Source organism: Trachypithecus francoisi, unplaced genomic scaffold (genome assembly GCF_009764315.1).
Source record: "Trachypithecus francoisi isolate TF-2019V2 unplaced genomic scaffold, Tfra_2.0 Lachesis_group19, whole genome shotgun sequence".
Taxonomy (NCBI): Eukaryota; Metazoa; Chordata; class Mammalia; order Primates; family Cercopithecidae; genus Trachypithecus; species Trachypithecus francoisi.
This window is the reverse complement of record NW_022681464.1, coordinates 42,747,489-42,770,803: the sequence shown is the minus strand read 5'-3', so window position 1 is coordinate 42,770,803 and position 23,315 is coordinate 42,747,489. Positions and strand designations below refer to the sequence as shown.

Below are 23,315 nucleotides of genomic sequence, written 5' to 3'. Positions count from 1 at the left end.
ATAAAAGTACTTGGGGAGCCTGCCATGTTTGTAATTTTTTTCACTATACGAATATCCTTTCTATATTTAAAATATGTAATGCTTTTTTCCTATTAGCCCACAAACATTTTCATGAGGAATAAAGGCAGTACTTTTAATAGTGTCATGTTTTAATTTTTAAAAATTCATACAAATTTCACAGATTTGGGGAGTACACGTGATATTTTGATGCATGTATACAATGTGTAACAATCAAATCAGGGATAATTGGGGCTTCCATTGTCTTAAACATTTCTCACTTCTTTGTGCTGAGAACATTCCAAATCTTCTCTTACAGCTATTTTGAAATATACAATAAATTATTAATAACTATAGTCATCCTACTATGATATTGAAGACTAGAACTTATTCCTTCAAGCTAACTGTACTTTTGTACCCATTAACAACCTCTTTTCATCCCTCCAACCCCTTACCCTTCCCAGCCTCTGGTAACCACCATTCTACTCTCTAACTCCACGAGATCAACTTTTTTAGCTCCAACATATGAGTAGAACCTGTAGCATCTGTGATTCTGTGCCTGCCCTGTTTAATTTAACATAATGTCCTCCAGGCTCATCCATGTTGCTTCAAATGACAAAACTTCATTTTTTAACGGTGGAATAATATTCTTTTATGTATATACACTATATTTTACTTATCCATTCATCCATTGATGGACACTGGGTTGACTCCGTATCTTCACTAAATAGAACTGCAATAAATATGAGAGTGCAGATCTCCCTTCACTGATTTCCTTTCTTTTGCAACATACCCAAATACCCAGCAGTGGGATTGCTGGATTATACAGTAGCTCTATTTTTAGTTTTTGAGGCACCTCTATATTGCTTTCCATAACGACTACACTAATTTACATTCCCACCAACACTGGCATAAGAGTTCTCCTTTCTCTGCATCCTTGCCAGTATCTGCTATATTTTTCTTTGGATAATAGACACATTAACTGTGATGAAAAGTTACCTCATTGTGGTTTGATCTGTACTTCTCTAATGATTGGTAATGTCGAGCATTTTTTCATACATCTGTTGGCCATTTGTATGTCTGCTTTTGAGAAATGTCCACTTAGGTCATTTGCTCATTTTTCAATCAGATTTTTGTTATTGTTGTTGAGTAGTCTGAGTTCCTCATATATTCTAGTTATTAACCCCTACTCATCCAATGGATAGATTGCAAATAATTTCTCCAATTCTGTAGGTTGTCTCTTCACTTTCTTGGTTGTCTCCTTTGCTGTGCAGCTTTTAAAAAAAATCTGAATTGTCTATTTTTGCTTTGGTTACCTGCGTTTTCGTTAACAAAAAGTATTTGTCCATACCAATGATGAACCAAAGCAATTCTCCTACAAAACGTGTTTTCTTTTAGTAGTTTTATAGTTTCAGTCTCAGATTTAAGTCTTTACAGCATTTTGATTTCAGTTTTATATTTGGTGACAGGGGTCTAGTTTTATTATTCTGCATGTAGAGATCCAGTTTTCTTAGCACTATTTATTGAAGAGACTGTCATCTCCCTATCTTGAAGCCTTTATCAAAAATGAGTTGACTATAAACATGTAGATTTACTAACGGGCTCTCTTCTGTTCCATTGGTCTATGTGTCTGTTTTTATGCAGCACCATGCTGTTTTGCTTACTTTGCAGTATATTTTCAAATCAGGTAGTGTGATGCCTCTAGCCTTGTTCTTTTTGCTAAGATTGCTTTGGTGATTCCTGTGGTTCCATATGAATATCAGGATTGTTTTTCTATTTCTGTCAACAATGTCATGTGTATTTTGTTAGGAATTGCAATGCATCTATAGATTGCTTTAAGGTAATACAGGCATTTTAAGAATATTATTTAATAATTCTTCTAATCCATACACATGTAATCGCTTTTCAGTTTTTGGTGTTTTCAATTCCCTTCATTAGTATTTTAGAGGTTTTGCTGTAGAAAACTTTCATTGATTTAAATTTATCTCTAGGTATTTTATTTTTTTGGTAACTACTATAAATGTGATAGCTTTCTTGATTTCATTTTCAGATTGTTTACAGTTTATGTATAGAAATACTACTGACTTTTGTTATGTTGATATTGTACCTTGCATCATTATTGAAATTGATTACACATTCTAATAGCTTTTTAATAGTTTTTAAGGTATTTCTAAATATAAGATCATGTCATCTGCAAACAAGAACAATCTGACTTCTTCCTTTCCAATTTGGAGATTTTGTTTTTTTCTCTAGCTTGATTTCTCTGGCTATGACTTCCATTACTATGTTGAATGAAAGTGGTGAAAGTGGGCATCCTTGTCTTCTTCCAGATTTTGGAGGAAAACATTCACATTATTCCCTGTTCGGTATGATGTTAGCTGTATGTCATATATTGCCTTTATCATTTTGAGGTAGGTGCAAGTTTGCTGAGAGACTTTATCACGAGGAGATATTAAATTTTATCAAAAGCTTTCTCTGCACCTACGGAGATGATCATATGACTTCTGTCTTTTACACTATTGATGTAGTGCATCACATTCATTGATTTGTGTATGTTGAACCATCCCTGTATCCCTGGGATAAATCTCACTTGATCATGGTGTATTTTTTTTTTTAAGAAAGAAAGAGAAAGAAAAAAAGAAAAAAAAGAGTAAATGGATAATTTCAAACATGATTTACCTACCAAGAAAAAAACGCTTTTGTCTCTTCACCAGCAAACCCTTTTACAAAACCTTGAAGAGAACTAAACACAGTAGACTAAGCAATAATGAACCTTCTGAAAACACTACGTAGTAAAAACCTTCAGAAGCCCAGAAAAACCAAGGAATACTGGAATTAGAAAACCCATTTTTGAGAGCCATGTGACAGACCAAGCAGCCCACCCCACAAGGATCCCTTCAGCAAGCAAAGAACAAAGGAAAAAACCTCTCACTTGACATGTTCTCAAAACAACTTGCCTGCTAAATGCTAAAGCTACCACCCTCATGTACAACAAAAACACTGTTCTTAGTACACAACAATAAAATGGGAAGCACTCAGACTGCATGCTCTCCATCTTACTCTCCCAGAGGAAGACATGAACAATCATCAATGGCACATGGCAGCTGCAGTGCAGCAACACCAAGAGCCATCTTCACGCTCAGGAGAGAACACTGTGCCTCCTCATGGTTTCCAGTGCTCTACCCATTCAGAGAAACTTCTCTGGTAATGAACTATAGAAATCATCCCTGAAAGTATCATCTTTGTAACTTTTTAATGTGCTGTTGGATTTATGATGTTAATATTTTGTTGGGGATTTTTACACTTATGTTCGTCATGATGATGCCTGTAGTTGTCCTGTTTGTTAAATCTTTGTCTGGTTTTGGTATCAGGACTATGCTTGCCTATTACAATGAGTTAGGAAGAATTCTCTCTTCAAATTTTTGGAATAATTGTAGAAGAATCGGTCTCAATTCAGCAGTAAAGCCATCTGATCCTGGGCTTTTCTTTGTTGGGAGGCTTTTTATTACTGATTCAATCTCACTGCTAATTATTGGTCTGTACAGATTTTCTATTTCTTCCTGGTTCTATCTTGGTTGATTATATGTGTCCAGGAATCTGTTGTTGTTTAGTTGTTCCTAATAGTTTCTAATGATTATTTCTATTTCTGTGGTATCAATTGTAATGTCTTTTTGTTCTATTTTTTGGGGTCTTTTCTGTTTTTCTCTTGGTCTACCTAAAGGTTTATCTACTTTGCTTATCTTTTCTGAAAACCAATTTTTCATTTTGTTAATCTGTTAGTCTCTACTTTTGTCTCCATTTCATTTAATTCTGCTCTGATATTTATTATTTCTTTCCTTGTACTAATTTTTTATTTAGTTTGTTCTTGCTTTTCTTGGTTTCTTGAGGTGCATCATTAGGTTATTTGAAATCTTTCTACTTTTTGATGTAAGTATTTATTACTATAAACTTCCCTCTTAGAACTGCTTTTGCTAAATCTTATAGGTTTTGGTATGTTGTCTTTCCATTTTCATTTGTTTCAATTTTTTAATTTCCTTCTTCACTTCTTCATTAACTCAATGATCATTCAGGAGCATATTATTTAATTCTATATATTTGTCCAGGTTCCAACATTTCTCTTGTTACTGATTTGTAGTTTTATTCCATTGTGTTCTCATAAAATACTTGAAGTGATTTTGACTTTTTTGTATTTATTATTGAAGTATGTTTTGTTGCCTAACATGTGGTGTAATCTGGAGAAACTTCCATGTGCTGATGAGAAGAAGGTGTATACTGCAGTTGTTGGATGAAAGGTTCTGTAATGTCTGCTAGGTTCATGTGGTCCGTAGGGTAGTTTAAGTCCAATATTTCTTTGTTGGTTTTCTGTCTAGTTTATTTATCTAATGCTGCAAGCAAGTTTGGTGTTGAAGTCCCCAACTATGATTGTAACGGAGTCTATCTCTTCCATTAGCGCTAATGATATTCGCTTTATATATCTGGTGCACCAGTGTTGGGTGTGTGTGTGTGTGTGTGTGTGTGTGTGTGTGTTATTTATATCCTCTTGCTGAATTCAACCCTTCATAATTATGTAGTGACCTTGTCTCTTTTTATGTTTTTTTGACTTAAAGTTCTAGTTTGTCTGACATAACTATAGTAACTAGTGCAGACTTTTGGTTTCTTTTTGCATAAATTATTTTTTCCTACCTCTTCACCTTCAATCTATATGTCTTTACAGGTGAGGTCAGTTTCTTGAAGGCAGAATATGGTTGGGTCTTGCTATATTATATATTTTTATGCATTCAGTGAGTCTATATCTTTTACTTGGGAGATTTAAACTGTTTACATGCACGGTTGTTATTAATAGGTGAGAACTTATTCCTGTCATTTTCTTCATTGTCTTTTGTTTGTTTTGTAAATCCTTTATTCATTTCTTCCTCTCTGATGTGTATCTTTGAGATTTGGTAGCTTTCTGTAGTAATAACATTTCATTTCTTTCTGTTTCTCATATACGTATCCACTCTTTAAGTTTCATATTTTAGTGTCTTTTCATGGTGATGGAGAGCATCCTTTTACTTCCAGATGTAGGTCTCTCTTAAGCATTTCTCATATAGCCAGTCTAGGGTGACAAATCCCATCGGTTTTTGTTTGTCTAGGAAACACTTTATATCTTCTTATGTTCTGAAGGACACCTTTGGTGAATATAGTATTCTTCACCAGGAATTTTTTTTCTTTCTTTCAGTACTTTGAATATATCACTCAATTTTCTCCTGACCTATATGGTTTCTGCTGAGAAATCTGCTGTTAATCTGATGGGAATTCCCTTATATGTGACTTGATGCTTTTCTCTTAACTTTTGACAGTTTAACTATAATATGCCTCAGAGAGGAAACTTTTGAGTTAATCATACTCAGAAATCTTAAAGCTTCCTATATTTGGATGTCTACATCTCTTTCAAGATTTAAGAAATTTTTATTTATTATTCCAAGTTTAATAGGCTTTTCTACGCTTTTTTCTATCTCTTCACTTCTGGCATTCACAATATTTGAATGTTTGTTCACTTGATGATGTCCTATATGCCATTTAGGCTTTCTTTTTAAAACTCTTTTCTTCATTCATTTATGTCTGACTGGGTAATTTCAAAAGGCCTATCTTTAAGTTCAGTAATTCTTTCTTCTGCTTGATCTAATCCATTGTTGAAGGTCTCAACTGTATTTTTATTTCATTCATTAAATTCTTCAGCACCAGGAATCCTTTTTTATGATATGTCATTAATGTCTTTTTTTAATTGCGTGGTGGTAGGATGGTAGGAGAGGCTCATAATAACTTTGTTTGTAAATATGTATTCTTTGATTTAACCTACCACCACCACCACTACTACTACTACTGCCATCATTCACTGATTCACCAAAAACGGGATAAATAATTGTCTTCCTTGTTTTTATTAATGTTTCTCACATTTACACATAGCTCACATTTGTTTCAATATTTAATATTACAGGGTTTTTGGGTCTTTATTTTGAAGGTTGGTGATGTTTTCATGACCAGAAATATCACATAGTAACTTAACTTATTTATATTAATTAGTCTATGGTAAAATTGGTTTTGATATACAATGTTTCCCTTAAAGTAATAGTTTCCCAGAACCTATCAATGACAATAAGTTAGGATTTCCTGTACTGTATTATCACTTTTCTGTGTGTGTGTGTGTGTGAATGCTTTTCTCAAGCTGCAAATTCATGCACAACTCTTTGTTGCCCCTGGTCCCTGGATCTACTGTCTACCCACCTGTAGGTGTTTACTGATGATGATGACAAGAAAGGTATTTAAAGATATTAGCAAATGTGAAGTTTGACTTCTCACTTCTGCCATTTAAGGGTAGAAAGGAAGTACTTGTGAAGCTCAAAGAAGCACGGCATGAAACAACAATGCTTTGACACTTAATCTATCCATTGCTGTGGATAAATCTTCTCTAATGAAGCAACTATTTGACTGTAGTAAGAAGAGTTTCCATTGCCTCCATGCTCAATGAAGTGAATGATTTAGGCAGATAGTTAAAAAAAATTATACTTTTGTAGTCAAAATATCTTGTGAAACAAGATCATACCCAGAACTCCAAAAGACAAAACAGTTTTTGGTGCAAGTGCTCTGGTGGGAGCAGGAATGAGGCTGTAATAACTCCCTCTCCTACCCACTCAGGGCACGGCACTGAGGAAAATACATGTCGGTTTTAAGCAAAGTAGTTCTTGTTCCTTAATGGAGTCACAGACTCTCTTTCTTTTTGCCTTTCTTTCCCTTATCATATATCTTTTTCCAGAGGCTGGTCAATGGTTTAAAAAGCTTTTCCTATGCCCTAGAAACATCATATCGGATAAATACCTTTAGAGACTTTGTTCGTCTCCTGAGAATCTGAACATCATCCATGTATCTCATGATGGGTTCTTTCCTACATAATTCCCGTAAGTTTTGGGCTTCCTACTCACATCCCGTAACTTATGGGCCTTTATAGCATTCACTGCTCTTTTTTTTTCTGGGAATCAAAAACTATGTGGACAATCAGCAAAACCCTTTGTGTCAGTTACTAATGAGAACAAGCTCTCCCGGTTCAGGCAGCTAAGATTTTATTAGTTTAAAACTAAACCAAACCTAAGATGCTCACAAAGTTGCTAGATTGGGTTGCTACTAAACATATAAATCTGCTTGGTGCAGCTGGTTCCTTTCATTCTGGAAAATTATTTGCTGCAAGGATGTTAATGAAATTAGACCCTGAGATTCTATTATGTGCTACTGCATTGCAAACCAATATTTCTGTTTTACTTTACTACTTCTAAAGATTGTCTTAGATTTGCCTCTGTTCTTTGCTATCTCATCTCCCTCCATTCCTCCCTTCTTTTAGCTTTCCTCCTCTCTCTCCCTTCTTTTCTTTACAGTCATAAGTCATTTTCTAGTCACAAATAATAATAATTCCACTGACATTACTGGTAAGGTCACTACAATCCGCAGGTGGTTAAAGGCATGGTGTCCCTTAAATAAAACAAGCACTACATCCCCTATTTTGCATTACCTCTCACTTCAGCACAGCTATCAACATAAATCATGTTTAACAGTGAGTGAGGTGTAAAGTGTTTGTAAAGAGAATTTTTTTAAAGTTTTCCCAATGCTCTCATGAAATCCTTCTTAAGGTCATGGAAGATGCAGAAAAGTAAATTAAGAACCTCATTCATGATTTCTTCATTCTCAAGAATATATTGCTATTAACTCTAAGAATACAAATTCACTGATTCCACTGAATTACACTCAATTATACTGGGTCAGTAAGCTTAAAGCAAACCAGAAGCTTAATCTGAATCATTTTCACAAGGCCTCCATTAGCTACAGCAATCATTCATGTAAGAAACCATTACTACACCCTGTCGCCTACAAAACCTGGCACATTGAGACAAGCTTCCTGCAATCCACCCATCCCCCGTCCCCCAGGCCCTGCCATCATTTATAAACAGAGCACTGGGCTGACATTAACATAGTCTGTCCTTGAAGAAAAAAACAACATTTAAAAAGGCAGCATGAATGGAGAAGGCACTTCTCTGTCTCAGTGATCAGTGTAGACTGTCTACATGTAAACCTTCTGTTTAAGTCTCAAAGGCAGAAGGCTAAGAGCTTCATCTCCATGAATCAATGCCAATCAGCATTGCCATCCTTTTGGGAAGAACTCCTGAATCATAAAAATAACCTAGTTGAGGCCGGGCGCGGTGGCTCAAGCCTGTAATCCCAGCACTTTGGGAGGCCGAGACGGGCGGATCACGAGGTCAGGAGATCGAGACCATCCTGGCTAACACGGTGAAACCCCGTCTCTACTAAAAAAAAAAATACAAAAACAAGCCGGGCGAGGTGGCGGGCGCCTGTAGTCCCAGCTACTCGGGAGGCTGAGGCAGGAGAATGGCGTAAACCTGGGAGACGGAGCTTGCAGTGAGCTGAGATCCGGCCACTGCACTCCAGTCCGGGCGACAGAGCGAGACTCCGCCTCAAAAAAAAAAAAAAAAAAAATAACCTAGTTGAGGCTTTTAACCCTAAAAGATTTTGGCTGAATATTGAATAATTTTTATATTCATATTTTTAATATTTCTAAGTAGTTATCACTCAAAAATACTATCACTGAAACCATTTAGTACACAGCAAGCTATTTGTGACATCATCCAAAGTAAGTCAACATTGTCTCTTCTTATTAAGAGAATATAATCTAAAATAAACTAGCTGCAATGAAGGATCAGGAGAATCAAACCTCAGAACACACTTAGCACACATAGAAACACACACGATTTTTCACATTGCAAAAATACAAAGGCATTGGTGCATTTTGCATGACAGTTAGTGTTAGCATAGATGGTAAGAGTAAATGTTCAGAAAATATCAGGAGTGGCCAGGGTGCAGTGGCTTATGCCTGCAATCCCAACACTTTGGGAGGCTGAGGCCAGTGAATCACACGAGGCTAGGAGTTCAAGACCAACCTGGCCAACATGGTAAAACTCTGTCTCTACTAAAAATACAAAAATTAGCCAGGCATGGTGGTGCATGCTTGTAATCCCAGCTACTCGGAAGGGGAGACACAAGAATCACATGAACCCGGGAGGTGGAGGTTGCAGTGAGCCGGGATCGTGCCACTGCACTCCAGCCTGGGTAACAGAGAAAGACTCTGTCTCAAAAGAAAAAAAAGGAAGAAGAAGAAAGAAAACGTCAGGAGAAAACATCATTCTGAGAAAAGAGAAAGCTTTGAAGTGCTTCACAAAAGAAGAGAGCGAAGGTGAGGCCTGTGAGAGATGAAGTGAGGAGTATGAGAGCAGATGGTGGCCAGTGAATAATATAGTAATGGTTTTCCTACTCTGGAAACTTATAGAAAGTGTGTGGAAGTAAGCGAATTCAACATTAAAAATGTTAACCAGAAGTTTTAAAAAAACTTTAACCAAGAAGAATTGGCTATGCTAGAAAAACTGAATTCAACAAGGGGACAGGAGGTTATCTAGCAGGATGAAATGAATAAATCCCATATGCATAGTGGGTGGACAGGAATCCTGCAGCTTCTTGCTTGGAGGTAAGAACATACAGAAGTGCTTCTTATTATGCTTACATGTCCTGCTCAAGGAGTCATGGCTAAATTTTAATTAGTGTTAAGAAATAAACATTAGCATGCATTGTAAATAAAGCACTATGTTAAGATGAACCAAGATGGGCAGTTTGGGGCTAACAGTAGCAATATGGAAGCAAAGTGAGCATAAATTTCAGTGGAACCCCCAAGCCTCCGACATACTGCCCATGGTTTGGTACAGTAATGCCAGTTACTAGAAGTCATTTAATTTTTCCTGTTACTTTGCTTGTAACTAGGACATTTAAAAAAAATGTTAGCCACACCCATCAACACTGCTGCTCTCTCAAGTTTGTGTCAGTGGTAATTATGATAAATTTAATACCCACAAAAACAAATACAGAGTGAACTTACAACTTATCTATGACCAACAAGTATTAATTGAATATGTATTAATAATAATGAGCAATACGTACTTAAAGGTACTATATTCTCTAACTTTAGCAATAGTTATTTGCTCTGTAGATAATTTTCCCCATTCTTACATTGAACTTGATCTCCAATCTGACATTTTCTGGGGCCCAAATCTAACTTTTATCAAAAGCCCTTAGAAATTGAACAGATATTGTACATGAATGCTCATAGTAGCATTATTCAAAATAACCAAAAGGTGGAAGCAACCAAAATGCCCATCAGCAGGAGAAAGAATAAACAAAATGTGGTATATCTATCCAATGGAATATGACTCAGCCACCAAAAGTAAGGAAATTTTAATATATGCTACCAACATGAATGGATCTTGAAAATATCATGCTTGATGAAATAAGTCAGATACATGGAAAACCATGGTATGATTCCACTTGTATGAGACGCCTAGAATATGCATATTCACAGAGAAAAGAAAATAGAATAAAAGTTGTCTGGGACTAGGCAGAGGGGAGAAGTGGAGGCAGTCATTTAAGTACAGAGCTTTAGTAAGGGATGATAACAATGTTGTGGATATAGATCGTTGTGACAGTTACACAATACTGTGAATACATTTAATGGCATTGAATTGTACATTTACATGGCTAAACTGATAAATATTTTTATGTATATTTTATTACAATAAAAAGTTTTAAAGTCCTTTTCATTTATTTTAATCAAAACTAGAAAGGGCCTAATTTTAAAATCACAAACTAATAAAAGGATTATGTTTATTTTACCAAAAATTTTAGATCATTGAAAGTGTCTCTAAATCATTTACATTTTCTTTTTTGTTTGTTTTTTTTGAGATAAAGTCTAGTTCAGAATTTGAAATGAACATAACAGATCCCCCTGCTGTGTCACCCAAGCTGGAATGCAGTGGCATGACCACAGCTCACGGCAGCCTCAATCTCCCAGGCTCAAGCGATCTTCCTGCCTTCGCATCCTGCGTAACTGGGAGGACAGGCGTGTGCCACCAAGCCTAGTTAATTTTTGTTTTTTGTTTTTGTTTTTGGAGACACAGGGTCTCACTATGTTGCCCAGGCTGGTCCTGAACTCCTGGGCTCAAGTGATCCTCCTGCCTCCCCTCTCAAAGTGCTGGGATTACAGGCATGAGTCCCTGTGCCTGTCATCATTTACATTTTCAAATACCTATTTGTTTGTGAAGACATCAAGAAAGAATGAAAAGTCTCTGTTTACTTAAAACTCCAAAATAAATCCATGAGAATTGTGAACAAAAGTGAATCATAATGTTGACTCTGAAAAAATGGTTTTAATCTTTAATAGGTTTTTAAAATAAGATGTGACTTAATGGATATTAAATCTACTGTACTTTTTATGAGTTTTCTAAGCAAGAGAAAATAGAAATGAAAGCACCTCCCAGGTTAATTTCAGCATCAGCCCCAGCTGTGCCCTGGAGTCTAGGGGTCCCCATTCCCCATCCTCTACCCCTGTGAGAATAACTGAGACCTGTTTGCTGTAGGTTTGTCTCCACTCACCACAGATCGTGGACCTAGTGGAATGACAGGAAGCCTGCCGAGAAACATTCATGACCAATCTTCCCCCAATCACCGATTCTCATGTCTGTTATATGTTAAGTATTCTGAAGCAAGACCTTAAGTTATTAATAATTTTTAAAAAATTAAAGATAATAAATATTTCTCCACTTGGTCCCTTACTGGTGGCTTAGCCAGCTTCAACCCACTAACATCATCATAACCAAGTCAACCTTCCTCTGACTGTAAGAATAATCCTTCTAAAACAACATTTAAACACAACTGAACAAGGATTTGCATAAACTTTTACACTTGTGTCTCAAGAGACCTACTGTGGGGAGTACAGGATGAAAGACAGATTTCTGGAGGACAGTAACAGCTTGAAAGCACTGTATCTAACTGACAGTCCCCATGCTGGGGTTACCAGCTGAATACATTTTCTAGGGCTGCCAAAACCAAGTACCTTAGACTGAGTGGCTTAAAGAGTAAGCACATTTTCTACATTTCAGGAGGCTGGAAGCCCAAGATCAAGACACTGGCAGGGTTACTTTCTTCTGGGATCTGTCTCCTTGGCTTGCTGATGTCTTCTCCCTGCGTCCTCTCATGGTCTTCTCTGTGTACAATGCCTGTATCCTAATCTCCTCTTCTTACAAAGACACCCTTCATAATAGATTATCACATTTTAAGTTAATTATCCTCTTAAAGACCCTATCCAAATATAGTCACCATCTAAAATACTGGGGTTAGGACTTCAGCCTATGAATCAGGGAGGAACACAAATTCAGTCCAAAACATCAACTCAGACCTCCATTATAAATTAGTGTCTATAAAGATATTTTCCAATTCTTAAAACATTTGCTAAATGTAGGCCATTTTGGCTCACAATTTTGCCCTGCACTTGCATATGGATGTTGAGTTACTCTAGCATCACGTGTTATGGCTGAACCTCTCATAGACCATGATACCTTCATTCACCGGCCTTGGCTGGGGATGTGCATGCACTATTCTCCATGTCAGGGCACAGGCTTCCAATCCCCACCAAAACAATGCTAGCCTGTTCTGGCACCAAGAGGCAATGGGAAACACTGCCCAGGCAACAGCTGGCAATCACAAATTTGAATAAGTTCTACTGTGTTTCTACATATTGCTCTAAGAATGGACCAGAACCATAGAGTAGAAAATATTCCTAGGTGACCAGGTACATAAAAGTAAGGAATCTGTTTTTCTCTTTCCTGATAAAATGAAACACATTTCAAAACCCTGTAAAAGGCTTTGATTCTTGTATGCATTCGTCTGAGCTAAGCTGCTTTAAACCCTGTTACTCAGTACTGAGGACTTGAACTATAGGGGATCTGTTATCACATTCATTTCAAATTCTGGTAAGTTCTCCAGAATTTTTCTAAAATGTTTTTAAGTCCATCTATTTGAGCACTGGGACTTAGACAGCTCTCCTTTTATCTTCAAACTTCAAAGCATAATTTTGAAATAACGGTTTACTTTTCTGCAGAATTCTCAAAGTTTTATACTTTCAGGGACAATTGGTTGGAGTTTTTTGAAATGTATCGTGACTGAAATACCTCATTTGCATCAGGGTTTGCGTATACTCAAACTCCACAACTATCCTAGAGTCTACTATCCCCTGGACACTACTTGAAGTTTACCCTTTAAATACTAATAATGAAAGAATGAATAAGACCTACTATTTGATAGCACGACAGGGTGACTATCGTCAATAATAACTGATTTGTACATTTTAAAATAACTAAAAGAATACAGTTGGATTGTTTGTAACACAAAGGGTAAATGCTTGAGGAGATGGAAACTCCATTCTCCATGATGTGGTTATTATGCATTGCACGCCTGTATCAAAACATCTCATTTACCCCGTGTGTGTGTGTACATATACGTGTATATATATACACACATATATAAAGTAAAGGTTCCCAACCTGCCGAAAGCAGGAGGTGAGGCAGGGGCGGGCGAGCATCACCATACACACACACACAAACACACACACACATATATACACACTACCCACAAAAATTAAAAATTACACAATATTAGAAAATATTAATCACGAAGGTAGGTTTCCTAAATACTTCACACAGCTATACAGATTTGAAATTTTTAGTCCCCTAGCAATGAAGTGGCTACATCATAGCAGAAAGAACCCAGTTTGGAGTAAGGAAACATTTGGGATTGCATTGAACTTTGTGTGACCTCTGAATACCATTGAACCTCTTTGAATCCAAGCTTCTTGACTTGGAAAATGAGGATACTGTTATCTCTCTTGCAATCATTATGAGGATTAGGTAAGAAAATGGACGTGGCACTACTTATAAACTCTAATGCCCTCAAGAAGGTGGTGGCATTTTTTCTTGACTCTTCGGTGACTATGGTGGCTGATCAGCAGTCATTACTGCCCTTGCTTTGTTAGAAACACCAGGTGCTTCATAGCATGAGGCTGTTTCCCATCTTGACCTTATTCGGAGACTATTAGGTAAAGAATACTGAAGCACATGGTTTTCCAGAACACACCATATTCTAACAATTTACAGTTTCATTCATCAAGTTAACAGTATTTCAAGGCAAATTGATTAGCTACCGACCTTGATAACATCAATTTAGTAGTATAGATGAAAATCTCAAATGTCTCCGGCTCTTTAGCATTAAATATTGAGTGGAAGTAGGGTTTTCATTGACAGCTTTATTACTTTATTTTACTACTGCACGTTTTTATGTGACAGTAAAGCAGCTAAACACACATTAAATAAGTGCTGAGATAACTTGATAATGACCTTTCACAGGTGATTTTCTCGATGAAGGTTAGTGGCAAAGAAGACAGGCAAACACGTTGCAAGTAGAAAGTAGGACGGCTTCTAGTTCTGATCAAGGCAGCACTAGGAGCACTGACTTAAATGTTTAAAATACTTCCTGGGCTCCTAGGCTGTGCCAGGCATTAGTACACAAGAGAAAAAAGGTCAGATGAAGGTCTCACACAAATGGATGAGAAAGCCGGAGGAAAAAAGTGTAGTTCTAGCCTATGAGACAAACGCCTATATTGAAAGTGCTATGGCAGGACAGGGGCAGGGCAAAGCCTCTGTCTGGTGAGTAAGACAGGCGTTCCTGTTCCTTTATACCAACAGGCCCCAAGGTTTTTGGCACCAGGGACCAGTGTTGTGGAAGACAATTTTCCCGCTAACCAGGTTGCAGCGATAGCTTCGGGATGAAATGTTCCACCTCCGATCATCAGGCACTAGATTCTCAGAAAAAGCGGGCAACCCAGATCCCTCGCATACACAGTTCATCACAGGGTTTGCACTCAGGCGAAAATCTAACGCTGCTGCTGATCTGACAGGAGGCAGAACGCAGGTGCTGGTGCTCGCCCACCCCAGCTCACTTTCTGCTATCGGGGGGCTGGGGACCCTAACACATATACTTTATCAAGTATATGTGTTAGACAAGCAGAAAAGAGGAGGAAAAGACATTTCTGCGAAAGTGAACAGCACTGAAAAGACATGGAAATAAGGAAGAGAATGCCGGAATCGTGGCGAATGTAGACAGTGCCAAACAGGAGCTATCAGGAGGGCCTGGTCAGGGCCCTGAGTCATGAATATGAGGCCCTCACAGTCCTTGTAGAAGCTTCCTGACTTTTAATAACCCTCAGAGAAAGATTTACCATCACACGCCACACAACAACATTTCCGCCAACACACGCCACACAACATTTCCGCCATCACACGCCACACAACATTTCCGCCATCACACGCCACACAACAACATTTCCGCCATCACACGCCACACAACAACATTTCCGCCATCACACGCCACACAACAACATTTCCGCCATCACACGCCACACAACAACATTTCCGCCATCACACGCCACACAACAACATTTCCGCCATCACACGCCACACAACAACATTTTCGCCATCACACGCCACACAACAACATTTCCGCCAACAACGACCCACGTATACCACAGCGGTCCCATGCTGGAGCTGACAACTTCCTGCCGCCTAGTGACATCCTAGCTGTCCTAACGTCACAGCATGACACAGGTGTTTGTGGTGATGGTGCTGTAAAGAAATCTACTGCGCTGCCAGTCATATAAAAGTCAAGCACATACGATCATGTACAGTACATAATACTTGCTAATGATAATAGACAACCATGTTACTGGTTTATGGATTTACTATAATACACTTTTTAATACTTATTTTACAGTGTTCTACTTATACTAAAAAAATAAAATAAAATAAAGTTAACCGTGAAGCAGCCTCAGGCAGGACCTTGAGGAGGTATCCAGCAGAAGGCCTTGTTATTCTCGGAGATGACCGCTCCATGAGTGTTACTGCCCACTGAAGACCTTCCAGTGGACAGGATGTGGAGGTGGGACCAGTGCTATCAGTGATCCTGACCCAGCATAGGCCTAGGCTCATGTGTGTTTGTGTTTTAGGTATCAAAAAAGTTTTACATGTAAGAAAGAAAAAGTAAAAACTTAAAAACAGAAAACAGCTTATAGAATAATATAAAAAAGAAAATATTTTGTACAGTTGTACAATGTGTTTGTGTTTTAAGCTAAGTGTTATTACAAAAGAGTCAAACAATGAAAAATGAATTGAAAAGTACAAAAGTTTAAGGAAGCTAGGGTTAATTTATATTAAAGACACAAAGTAAAAAAATAAACTTAGTGTAACCTAACTGTACAGTGTTTGTAAAGTCTACAGCGGTGTACAGTAATGTCCTAGGCCTTCATATTCACTCACCACTAGGTCCCTGACACCCAGAGCAACTTCTAGTCCTGCAATCTCCATTCATGGTGGATGTCCTGTGCAGGTGTGCCATTTTTATCTTTGATATCATATTTTCACTGTACCTTTTCTATGTTTCATTCATTGTTGATTAGGCACTAATGCAGACTGAATCACATGGACTCAGTCTAGAAAATATCTGTTGAAAGCCCACACTAGGCTAGGTGCTGTGTGTGCATTCATAGACAAGATGTGCCACAGAGTTCCAGCCTGGGTGACAGAGTAAGACTCCATCTCAAAGCTGATCCAAATATCTCCTCCAATTTGAAATTTTCTGACATCTGGATCAACACTAATCTCTCTTCAATATTCCCACATCATTTTCTAAAGACTTTAATGAGATACAATTCACATACAGTAAATTCACCTATTGAAGAGTTCTCAGTATATCATAGGGTATGCAACTATTACCACAATCTAATTTGAAAATATTTTCATGACCCCTAAAAAAACCATTTCTCATTAGCAGTAATCACTCCTCCTCCCTCTGCCCCAGCCCCAGTGTAGCTACACAAATACCATTGTGTTCCAAGAGTCTACAGTATTCAGTACAGTAACATGCTGTACAATTTTTCAGCCTAGGAGCCTTGGCTATACCATATAGCCTGGGTGTGTAGCAGGCTCTGCTACCTATGATTGGGTAAGTACCCTATATGATGTTCACACAATGCCCAAATCACCTAAAGATGCATTTCTCAGAATACAGTCCCATTGTTTAAGGATGCATGACTGCATATACTTAATACTCATATATATATATATATTTCAGTACTTTGTCCTGTCATATCACAATCATTCCTCTGGGGCAAGTATGGGAGCCCAAGAGCTTCAGCTGGAAGATCAGGTGGGAAAAGCATAGGGGCTGGGATGGAGGGGAGACTGCCTCACACTTTAATTGATGTAAGTGGCTCCCTGGAGGAAAAGATAATGACCATTCATTGTTGATTAGGCACTAATGCAGACTGAATCACATGGACTCAGTCTAGAAACTATCAGTTGAAAGCCCACACTAGGCTAGGTGCTGTGTGTGCATTCACAGACAAGTCAGATATGATTCCTGGCCATTTCAGGCTTCCAGTGTAGCAGGGATGTTAGATGTTTAAAAAATAATAAGGGAATGCACAGCTCCATTATTCAGAGATTGCTCAGGGAAAGCCTCCCTGAGGAGGGGATATTTAGGTAGAGAGTGAAGGCGGGGTTGGCGGGGGCAGAGAGGTAGCAGTAGTGGAAGACCGGCGGGAGGGGAGGTGTGATTCCATCTTCATGGTGCTTCATAAGCAGGGAGAGCACCTTGATCTCGAGAAAATGAAAGTGCTAAGGCTGAAGCTCAGAAAGCAATGGGAAAAAATAAGGGGAACTGATGAAGGGGGGCCAGAACCAGATGATAGGGGAATGTGCGTCAACCACTCATTTCCATTCCCCGAGTGCCTTCGACGGCTCACCTCAGGCACAGCAAGCAAGCCAGACAAAAGCCCTGCCAGGCCAGCTCATGCTCCAGTGGAGGGAGACAGATGAGCATGTGAAATCCCAGCGTCGAGCCTGCCTGGCTGTGAGAAGAGTCATGGAGAAACGGGAAGCAGGCAACAGGGAGGAGGATAGGGGAGTTGTGTGTTAAGGAGCCTCTTACTGTCCAGTTTTGCTTAGAAATGGTAGGACTGAATGTGCATTTATAAAAGACCTCTGATGGCTGGACACAGTGGCTCCAATCTGTGATCCCAGTGCTTTCAGAGGCAGAGATGGAAAGACTGTTTGAGCCCAGGAGTTCCAGATCAGCCTGGGCAACGTAGTGAGGCCCAGTCCCTACACAAATTTTAAAAATTAGCCAGGCGTGGTGGCATGTGCCTGTAGTCCTAGCTACCTGGGAGGCTGAGGCCGGAGGATCACTTGAACCCAGGAGGTTGAGGCTGCAGTGAGCTGTGATCACCACTGCACTCCAACCCCGGGTGACAGCGTAAGACCCTATCTCTAAAAATAATAAAAATAAAATAAAAAAGATAGCTGGCTGTAGGGTAGAGCAACTCTAGAGGGCAGTAGAGTGAATACGGGTGCAATGAGGAGCCATAGCAGTGGCTGACGCTAGGCTAGCAGCATTGCAGAGAAAGCTCCCAAACAGCGAGACACCCAGGAGAGAAAATATGTAAGATTTATGATTGATGTGGTGCAGAGGTGAGGTAGTAGAAAGAGTCAAGGGCGATTCAGGTTTCTGGCCGAAATCAGCAGGCAGTTGGAAGTATTTATTCAGGTAAGGGACACTGGTAGAAAAAAATATGTTGTGGGGCTGCGAAGACAGGCAAGGCCAAGGGGAGGAGTAAGACGCTCAGCTGCACTATGGACAAAAGGAGCTGGAGATGCCTGGGGAATCCATGTGGGGTGTCCAGGAGCCAACACGCCCAGAGGCAGGAGCGAGAGCTGGCTGAGGACAGAGCCCCGGAGATGTGGGCACCTGGGAGGGATCAACCGAGGGCAGGACAAGGTGGCCCCTCACCCTCAGTCCTTTTCAGCAGAAAGAGGAAGTGTGACCCAAGTCCCTTCACTGGAAATGCCAGTGCAGCCTGTTCCCCAGCCTCCTCCTGCGTCCGCTCCACACTTCTGCCAGCGGACCACAAGGTGACCAGGGAACACCTAGCACAACACAAAATGCCACTGCCTGGGCTTTTCCAGTCTCATTTTCTACTTTGTATTTCATTTCTGCTATTGTATTCAAAATGATGTCGTTTCCTGAGAATAAACTCCTGGAAAAAAATATGTAATGCAAATCTATATTACGAGCTCTGCACTATCTTTGGGAAAAGAAGGTTTAATTTAAACCAGTATTTTTCATTTGGACTAATACATATGTCATGGAACACGTTAACCATTTGTCTTAAACGAAACACCTTAGATTCATAATCTGCCCAAAAGAGATGTTTAGCTTAGATCTGCATTTCAAAAAATGTTCCCAAAGGTATCCAACTGATGAACTTAGCAGTAAGAATTACAAATTGCCAACTATTGTAATTTCTGCCTCCCAAATCCCAGATAATTTTATTTACATAGAAACCTATATTGTTGATGTCTTTAGAAGTCAATCTTAGAAACTCCAGGATTCTACCCTAGAAGGCAACGCTTCTGTGTTTTTTATATACTTAGACAGGGTCAGACAAAGGTGGCCAGAACAAAGGACTCTACAGTGGCGGGTCAGTGATTTCCTCTGTTGGCTGGACATAGATCATCTGCAGAAATCATCTCTCTGCCCTCCCTTTTGTTTTCAGACACTTTGGCAACAGCTATAGCTTCAATATAGCCAGCAATGAAATTAAAGACCCAGCTTATAGATAAGGTCACCCAGGCAACATTCAATTTTCTTTGCCACAGGCATATGGCTCAGTGAAAATACAGGTGGGGAGCCCAGAGCTAAGTTCTGTCAGCTTCCACAGTGAAGCACTGTTTTTTAAAGGTCGCTACAGGCAATTCTGAGGGTGGAAAGAAATGTCTGAGTTTTCAAAAAAAAAAATCATACATTATTGGAATTTATATGAAAGAATATTCTGTCACGTGCTCACAGACCCTTCATAATGTTTAATATCCCAACCTTAATATTATGATATAAACCTTTTTAATAATTAAAGCTGAGACTGATCATTATGTGGTAAGGGCCAGGTATAATATTGATAAAGTATAGAATAAGAGTTATGATTTCACAGTACTACAAATAAATTCTTCATAAAAGAAAAAGATATATGCTAAGCTAACATGTTGAACAGAGAAAGTGTTACCAACGTTCCTCTCATAAGTCAGCACGACAGGATCACCAAGAGCTTACCTGCAGACAAAACAATCAACGTGACCACTTCACTAAGTCTAGATATCCTTTGGGCCACGACACAAATTTAATGGTCAAATTGAGTCCACTTAGTGGTCAAATAGAGTCCTGTTTTATAATTTAAAATAAACTGTTTACAGCAACATGCAAACAAGATAGAAAAACAATGGAGATGATCAGCTGGTTTTCCATTCTAGTTCTTAGCAGTGTTATAACTAAATGACCCTGGCAGATAAATATCTCTTGGTGCTGAATAACCCTGTCAGCTTATATCTGTATGTGCTATATGACTAGTCACCGCACTTGGTTCATGTCAGTTTTATCTGGCTCTGTCTTGAAGTGAAAGATTCTTACTGTCCAATCCCATCCTTAAATCAACCCTAAGCCAGAGCTACTGGGCAGACTCACAGAGGCTGGCTTTGTAGTGAGGCTAAAAGCAATGTGCACTGACAGGAGCAGGCACCAGTTCTCAGAGAGGGTTGGTAACAGTGGCCTCGCCAGGCACTTCTGTAAACAGACGCACTGCAAAACAGCACAAGTCGCTTCCTTAATCCCAGTCTCAGTTTCCCAGTCAACAAGATTTCAGTTAGAGGCAATTATGAAGAAGTCAGTATTTTTTTCTTTTAAGTATATTCTGTCCAGAATTCTGAGGAGTCTGAGATGTAATCAAGTTTCAGGTCTACAAGTTTGCCTGCCACTGTTTCACGGATGCTGGCAGAAGACAGCAGACTCCTGGGCCAGAGAGAAATGACTGTATTACGAACAACAAAGCAAACACATGAGCTCTGTGTTCTTGTTGGTTCCCCTGGCCCCCAAAGTCTCAAGGGAGAACACAGAGGAATCCAACTTGATGCTATACATGAAGTCGGTTTGTATCACAACTAAAGAGCCCTGGGTTAGGAAAACCAAATCTTTTATCATGGGCAGTAAGCAAACCTGTTTCCCCTTTGCTCCCAAGAGAGACATTCTCTTTCTTACATTATCTTTCTTATGGTGGACAACCAGAAAGCTCATCCAACGCTCCAGAGAGAGACACTACCTCTATATTCCGAGGCTGTTCCCTGGACCAGAACAATGGCCATCGGTGCCTCTGCTTGCAAGGTGTGCACACATGTGAGGGACCCACGGTGAAGTGCATGCCAACATCCTCTGAACAATTCAGGCGGCTGGGTGCGGTGGGTCATGCCTGTAATCCTAGCATTTTGGGAGGCCAAGGAGGGCAGATCACCTGAGGTCAGGAGTTTGAGACCAGCCTGGACAACATGGCAAAAACCCATCTCTACTAAAAATACAAAAATTAGCTGGGTGTGGTAGCAGGTGCCTGCAATACCAGCTACTCGGGAGGCTGAGACAGGAGAACTGCTTGATCCCAGGAGGCAGAGGTTGCAGTGAGCCAAGATCACGACACTGCACTCCAGCTTGGGCAAAAAGGGTCAAACTCTGTCTCAAAACAAAACAGACAATTCAGGCGTTATTAACTTCTCTTATTATAACTGTAGCTAAGGTGAGATCCATGCTAAATACGAGGAATGGATTTCCAATTGATCGCCATAGTCAAATCCTCTAATATCCACGTTACAATCAAGCTTTTTTATTGTTAAAATCAAGGTGTTTTTTTTTTTTTAAAGTCTCTTTGCAGATCTCAATTCTGACTGATAGTACTTGACAAACGAATACATTTACTCAAGAAAAGAAATAAATCTTACCTAATTTCTCAGTAGTCATTTGACTACAATTATTATATTCAACTCATATGAACCTTTACACTGGTCACTATTAGTTACTCACTCAGCATTCATTTTCCTCTCTTCCTTCCCAGTAGTTCCCACAATCCTTGATTTGATTCAGTGATTTAGTCTTCCACAGCTCATGGCTCAGGGACGGCTCATTCCATTCATAGACTCAAGGGTGAGGCTTTTTTTTTTTCTTTTTCATAAATAAAACTTTATCTTGTAGAATAATTTTAGGTTAACAGCAAAATTGTGTGGCAGGTGTGAAGATTCCCCACAATCCCCTGCCCCCAGGCCTATGCACAGCCTCCCACATTATCAACATATTGCACCAACGACCAATCAGCACCACGCCAAGTCCGGAGTTAATATCAGGATTCACTCTCGGTATGGTATATTCTATGGGTTTTGGAAACTATATGATGGCATATATCCACTACTGTAGTATCATGCAGAATCATTTCACTACCTGAAAAAGTCCTCTATGATCTACCTATTTATCCCTGCCACTCCCAGCTTCTGTCAAACGCTGATATTTTTATCGTATCCATAGTTTGGCCTTTTCCAGAATGTCATATATAGTAATAGGTTGCCTAATGACAGAGATACATTTGTTCTGTTTTTGTTTTTTTTCTTTTTGAGACGGAGTCTCCCTCTGTCTCCTGGCTGGAGTGCAATGGCATGATCTCGGCTCACTGCAATCTCTGCCTCCCAGGTTCAAGAGATTCTCCTGTCTCAGCCTCCTGAGTAGCTGGGATTAAAGGTGCATGCCACCAGGTCCGGCTAATTTTTGTATTTTTAGTAGAAATGGGGTTTCACTATGTTGGTCAGGCTGGTCTTGAACACCTGACCTCGTGATCCACCTGCCTCGGCCTCCCAAAGTGCTGGGATTACAAGTATGAGCCACTGCGCCCACCCGGCCGACAGAGATACATTTTAAGAAAAACATCTTTAGGTGATTTCATCATTGTGTGAACATCACAGAGTGCTCTCAGACAAATCTAGATGGGATACCTTACTATACACGGAGACTGTATGTTGTAGTCCACTGCTCCCAGGCCACAGACATTTACACCATGTTACTGTACTGAATACTGTAGGCAACTGTAACACAATGTATTTGTGTATTTAAACATAGAAAAGAATGCATTAGCTATGAAATTACAATGGCTACAACGTTACTAGGTGATTTTCAGCTCTGTTATAATCTTAAAGGACTACCATCCTATATGCAGACCCTCATAGGCTGAAAGATTGTTATGCCGAACCTTACTGTCATCGAAATCACACAGTATGTAGCACTATCATATTGGCACCTTTCACTTCTTAATATACATTTAAGTTTCCTGTATGTCTGTTCATGGCTTAATAGCTCATTTCTTAACTGAAAAATATTCAATTGTCTCAATGTACCATAGTTTATCGAGTCATCTACTGACCTCTTGGTTGCCTGTA

At 39.2% G+C, this 23,315-nt stretch overlaps 1 protein-coding gene and 1 non-coding gene across 13 annotated transcripts in view; both read right to left on the bottom strand.

The window, feature by feature from the left end:
• The window catches only part of PTPRM (protein tyrosine phosphatase receptor type M), an 864,300-nt gene that overhangs the window by 419,550 nt on the left and 421,435 nt on the right, over positions 1–23,315 (bottom strand). The window lies entirely within an intron of this gene.
• Positions 3,028–3,240, bottom strand: LOC117064299. Its single transcript, XR_004429366.1, has one exon. It is a non-coding gene; the product is annotated as a small nucleolar RNA U3 (small nucleolar RNA).